This window comes from Aegilops tauschii, chromosome 2 (genome assembly GCF_002575655.3).
Source record: "Aegilops tauschii subsp. strangulata cultivar AL8/78 chromosome 2, Aet v6.0, whole genome shotgun sequence".
NCBI classification, from domain to species: Eukaryota; Viridiplantae; Streptophyta; class Magnoliopsida; order Poales; family Poaceae; genus Aegilops; species Aegilops tauschii.
In genome coordinates this window covers 589,215,951-589,222,442 of record NC_053036.3, presented here as the reverse complement: position 1 = coordinate 589,222,442, position 6,492 = coordinate 589,215,951, and positions in this window count along the sequence as shown.

Genomic DNA, 6,492 nt, shown 5'->3' with positions numbered 1-6,492 from the left:
TTGCGGCCCGTTACTCCGTTGGGCCGTTTTCATAACGTCATCAAATACGACCGATTGACGACGGCCTGTTATTGTCAGCCCATGAACGGTCGATTCCAAATCTAGCCCGTTTACGGCCCATAATGCGGTTTGTTATTGGCCCATGTTTGGCCCATTGATGCTACGGCCCGTAGAAGGCCTATTGATGCTACGGCCCGTAGAAGGCCCATTGGTGCTACGACCCGTAGAAGGCCCATTCTTTCTATGGCCCTAAGAAGGCCCATGGTAACTACAGTAAATATGTAGCCCATGGTTATTGTGGCCTAGTTTTAAAAAATAGGTTATTGCGGCCACTAGCAAACTGCGGAAAAAGAACTGCACTGGCTACAAGCAAACAAATAAACAAGACAACAAGGAAATAAATGAGCAAGCAACTTACGCTAGGCTATCACGGCTATTACACATATTACATCCACTGGGCATCAAAGTTCACCACCAGTGCAAATATAGGGAACAAAGCAGCATATCATATACATTGGTTGTCAAAGTTGGCGACCGGTGCAAATAAACGCCGCAGCAAAACAAGTCCAGAACTGAAACCACTTCAGAAGTGCTCAAGAAACAATATCCTGGGTACCCATAATGCTGGCCAGATGCTTAGCAAGCTTATTAACTTTCTCTTGTTTGGCGCTTAAATCCTCCAGCACTTGATGTTGCACCAGAAAGTATGCATCTGAATTCTGCAGGGACTTCCTCAGTCCTTCGGCTTCCTGTCGCATAACATCTGATCGATGTCTTTCAACTTGAAGCTGAGACTCAAGAAGCCGAACTGATTCAGGCAGCGAGTTCGAAGAGCTGGTGCCAGCAGTAGTAGCCAGTAACTCGAACACTACATCAAGACAGGACTTTGGGGTTGTCTCAATGTCTTCAATATAGTTTTTATCAGCTTTCTTGGAGACCAATAGGGATGTCTCACTATCTTGAACCTTATATGCATTACTTCCTTTACCATTGCATAACGGGGTACTCTTCTCCAATATTTTATCCGCGTTCTAAAAGAGAAACAAACAAACACATCACAGGTTTACAATGTAGCCTATGAAACTCATTTTGGTAAACCAGTTCAGTAGTAAGGTGGACAGGATAACAGCATGAAACAAACATATATCTATGTACTATGGTCACTGTATGGTCTATATCATTCTAGTTTATGTTGCCAAATCAAGATAGATACAATTTGAATCATATCTATTTAAGACAAAGCAGCATAGACAGAATATAAGTGTGGGAAACTACACAGCAATAACAACACTTGTAATGTGCATGGCATGAGAACATAACTGTTGTCGGATCACGGGTTCCGGCAAAACCCTTAAGGTTCGAACTCTGGGGTGCGCGCGAAGTTCTTTCCCTCCTACCGATCCACGCCCTAGTTTGCTAAGATCTCACGGACGAACTCGACAAACTCGCAACACAGAAAGACACGAGATTTATACTGGTTCGGGCCACCGTTGTGGTGTAATACCCTACTCCAGTGTGTGGTGGTGGATTGCCTCTTGGGCTGATGAGAAACAGTACAAGGGGAAGAACTGCCTCCTGAGGTTGAGTTGTTCTTGTGCGAGCGTGGGTTGGCTCCAGACCGGATCAGATGTCTCTACTGTGGTACCTAGCTCTACTTATATAGGCCCTGGTCTTCTTCCCATATATTGAGCGGGAAGGGAGCCAACAACGGTGGGCAATTTGAAAGGGGACAACTAGTACAAGCTATCCTGACAAAAGCGGTCTTCGCCTGCGAAAGGGCTCTGGCGGTGACGTCGTCTTGGGCTCCACGGTGACCTCCGTCCTGCCGTCTTGCTGGTCTTGGTCTCGTTGCACTAATATGGAAACCTTTGCCTGATGCCTCGGTACTCCGCGCCTGCGCTTGCCGCCTTAGCACCGAAGAGGAAACAAGGATGCCACGCGCCCTGGCGCTCGCCTGGCGCCCGCCTGGTGCTGATCGTCATGGCTCACGTCACGAGAGCCTCGTGAGGTTTGCCCCGCCTTGATATCTCCGCTCCTCGTGAGCCTGCCTGGCTAGGCCGCTCCTGAAGAGGTCTTGCGTCGTCAGCCTCGCGAGGCTTGGCCCCTCGCGAAGGTCTTGATTTCCCTGTTAATGAAGATGGGCCGTACAGGCCCGCCAGCATAGCCACGCCATGGGCCGCAGGCAGGCAGTCTGGGGATCCCCATTCCCAGAACGCCGACAGTAGCCCTCGGGCCCAAGGCGCGCTCGGGCTTGGCTTCGAGGCGAAGCCAAGGGTCAAGTATGGAGCGCCGCGGGCCCCAAAAGCCTGCGGCCTCGGTTGACGCGTGGCGGTTGATTGGACGTGGGCGTCTCCACTTCCCACGCTGCCTCGACAACTGCCCGACCTGACAAAAGGTTGGCGCAAACAGTGTTTGCCTTCATTGTTTCTTCCTCGCCTTGCTCCAGATCCCCTTTCTCGCTCCCCGCCACCGGTACCTCCAGATATGCTCCAATCTTGCTCAGCCTCTGCGACCCATGGCGCCGTGCAAGACCAAGACCTCCTCGGCACCGGCTTGGTATGAGCCAGCTCTTGAACCACCGTCACGGAAAAGAGCCTCGCCTCCGTGCGCCTACTGACGGCGGGGGAGAGCAACGAAGGGGAGAATACAGAGCTCTGGCTTGCCTCTGACGTGCCGGAGCCTGAGGGAAGCACCTTCTTCCCCTTCTTCTCGAGCAGCATCGTCGTCGGGTTGGTTCCCCCCTTCTCCGATTTCTGTTTTGAGGTCCTTGACCACTACGGGTTGCAGGCATTGCACCTCCACCCCAACTCTATCCTCCTCCTGTCCATCTTCGCCTACTACTGCGAGGCGTACCTGGGCGTGATGCCATCCGTGGCGTTTCTATGCCACTTCTTCTTCCTTCGCATCAGCGAGGGACACATCTCCGGGTGCACCAATTTCATCGCATCTGGCAAGGCCAACTCAATTTCGAGCACCGGGAAGAGGGCTGACAATATCCGAGCCAAATGGGTCATGATGGACTCCGAGCGCGCCCATCCGCGTTTCGCCTTGCCAACGGAGGTGCCCCAGTTTAACAAAGGGTGGCCCTGCGAGAAGCTCACTGATGAGCGGGCGTCGTCTGTGCTAGGGCAGATGCAGACCAACCAGAAGCCAGGCAACACGAAGGCGGCGAAGGTCACAGGGGCCATGCTCCTGAGGGAATTCTTGATGCTACGCGTCGCCCCGCTCCAGGCGCGTTCGCGCCCCTTGTGGAAGCTCGGAGATGAAGAAGACGAGACCCGCCTGAGGCCAGGGGCCCTGCCTGGCGATGAACTGGCTGCTGTCCTGCGCCTCCTGGTTGGGGACAATCAGGAGTACCCGCCGAGCGCCTTCACTCCTTTGTTCCTCCGCAAGGACTGGGAGCCGCTTGTGCTTTCCAGGCCGACCTTCGACGCACGCGGGCTGGTGCCGCCTGCGCTCTCCGGAGCCCCAGCAGCACCAAAACCGGTGGAGGTGTCCTCCGACGAGTCCGGCGGGGGGAAGGAAGAGGAGGGGGACTCGGAGGCGACCCTCAAAGAGATGGGGGAAAACTCCCCCTTGAGGAAAGCTGAAATCCTCCGCACCCTGCCGAATGACGCCGATACCGACACTCGCCAGGAGGAGAGGGAGCAGCCCCTCATCCCGACAAAGGGTAGGTCGTCGCTGGTTCCTCGGGATGCTGCCTCCGCCTTGACGCTGCCCAGAGCTGCCTCCGGCCCCTTTGCCGCGCCATCCTCTGCCCCTGGAGCCCGCGCGCCTACTCCCCAGGCTCCGAGGCTTTCAGGCTTCAAGCTCCCCAAGCGGAAATATGTCGCGGTGGATCAGTAAGTGTTCGACCTCCATCTTGTTTTCGCTCATGTCGCTGCTTCCTGACTTTCGTCTTTGGCTGTCCAGGCCGCTGCCCGCCGCGAAGAAGAGGAAAGAGGGTACGGTGACCGCGCCCTCTTCTGCTGAGAAAGGAGGCGCTAGCGGCCGCACCTCCCTAGCCCGGTCGTCTTCATGAGGCCAGGAGGAACATCGCCGGGAGGAGTCAGCCCCCATGGCCCCGCTGGCTCCGGAAGTGCCGGCGTCTGGCCCGGTTGAAGAGGTCCCGGCTGCTCCGGAGCCCGCAGTCTCCCAGGCCTTGGTGACGACGTCGCCTCCTCCCACTGCTGCACCTCCTATCCCAGGTTCTTCTGCTTCTGCCGCTGTTCTGGAGCGCGCTCTTTTGGAGATGACCTAGTTGCAGGCAGATCTCCTGAGCGCGGATCCGCGCCTGGTGGCCGGGCGCCTGGATCTGGCCTCTGGATGGCTTCACTCCGACTTGGCGGTTCCCGCAACGCTGAGCCAGGCCACGGCGTCTTCCGAGAAGGAGAAGCAGAGCACCGCCAATGCTGCAGCCGATTGTGAGGCGGCGCTGAAAGACGCCAAGGCCGCCCACGACCGCTGCCGAGAGCTGGAGGACGAGTTGAAGAACCTGCGCGACCAGCATGCCGCAGAAGCACGTGGCCGCCTGGCGAAGGAGGAGGAGATGAAGGCCCGGGAGGACGCCATCAAGAACCGTGATGCTGAACTGGAGGAGCTGGGGAAGACGCAGGCCGCCGAGCGCATCCGGTTGGAAGAGCTAGAGCGGAAGGTGAAGGCGAGGGAGGCCGATCTTGACGCCAAGGCGCGGGTCTTGGCCGAGGACCGTGTGGCCTTTTCCGACCTCGAGAAGAGATCTCGCAAGGCACTGAAGACGCTCTACGAGCACGGCCTGGAGAAGTCGCTGGCCACCGATGAGGACGGCCCCGCCCGGCTTCTTCCTCTCTTGGTGAAAGCGCTCGAGGAAGTCGTTGATGGTGTCGGTCCCATGGCGGAGGCAGAAGCTCGCGTCCTGTGTTCAGCGGCCTTGACTCGCGTCTTCAACAATCTGGACCTCCGCGACCCCAACACTTGTCTTGACGAGCTACTGGAGCATGTGGCTGACGATCACTGTGCAGCCGCCGCCGCAGCCGTACAAGGTCAAGTGGAGGCCCTGCTGAAGAAGTTCCGCGGCTTTGTCTCCGCACCCTTGTCCGGCGATGCCGCCGATCTTGCGGCTAGCGGTGCAGGTGAAGACGATGCTACCCGGGAAGGAGCATCTTCTGCAGGTGATGGTGATGTCCAGGGGGTGACCTGCTGCTGTTCTCTTGTTTATTCCTACAACCATGCATCAGGCCTCGTGGAGGCGTTAAACTTGCGTTTTATATTGCGAGAACAATATGTCTTGTAATATTTGCTTCGAGATTTTGCGTTTTTCTTCCTATCCACTTTGTGTTCTACGTCGGCAGAGCCTGGCCCCGCGCATACCTCAACCGCCGTTGGGCCGACCGGAGACCAGGACGGACCAAGGAGTGAGGGGCTACATGACCAGTTAGACTCCCGAGCATCCGCCATGGAGACGACGAAGCGACGGATCGACGGAAAGGAAGCTACGGCGCACCCCTACCTGGCGCGCCAAAATGTCTGATCACGGGTTCCGGCAAAACCCTTAAGGTTTGAACTCTGGAGTGCACGCGAAGTTCTTTCCCTCCTACCGATCCACGCCCTAGTTTGCTAAGATCCCACGGACGAACTCGACGAACTCGCAACACAGAAAGACACGAGATTTATACTGGTTCGGGCCACCGTTGTGGTGTAATACCCTACTCCAGTGTGTGGTGGTGGATTGCCTCTTGGGCTGATGAGAAATAGTACAAGGGGAAGAACTGCCTCCTGAGGTTGAGGTGTTCTTGTGCGAGCGTGGGTTGGCTCCAGACCAGATCAGATGTCTCTACTGTGGTACCTAGCTCTACTTATATAGGCCCTGGTCCTCTTCCCAAATATTGAGCGGGAAGGGAGCCAACAACGGCGGGCAATTTGAAAGGGGACAACTAGTACAAGCTATCCTGACAAAAGCGGTCTTCGCCTGCGAAAGGGCTCTGGCGGTGACGCCGTCTTGGGCTCCACGGTGACCTCCGTCCTGCCGTCTTGCTGGTCTTGGTCTCGTTGCACCGATATGGAAACCTTTGCCTGATGCCTCGGTACTCCGCTCCTGCGCTTGCCGCCTTAGCACCGAAGAGGAAAGAAGGACGCCGCGCGCCCTGGCGCCCTCCTGGCACCCGCCTGGTGCTGATCGTCATGGCTCACGTCACGAGAGCCTCATGAGGTTTGCCCCGCCTTGATATCTCCGCTCCTCATGAGCCTGCCTGGCTAGGCCGCTCCTGAAGAGGTCTTGCATCGTCAGCCTTGCGAGGCTTGGCCCCTCGCGAAGGTCTTGATTGCCTTGTTGATGAAGATGGGCCGTACAGGCCCGCCAGCATAGCCACGCCATGGGCCGCAGGCATGCAAGTCTGGGGACCCCCGTTCCCGGAACGCTGACAACTGTTTATTGAATTGAAACTGAAATCAACATAGAGCAAGTTACAACATCAAACACGTTAAAGAAACAGGTTTAAAACATACCTGTTGCGCCATTGGAGTTTCAATTGCATC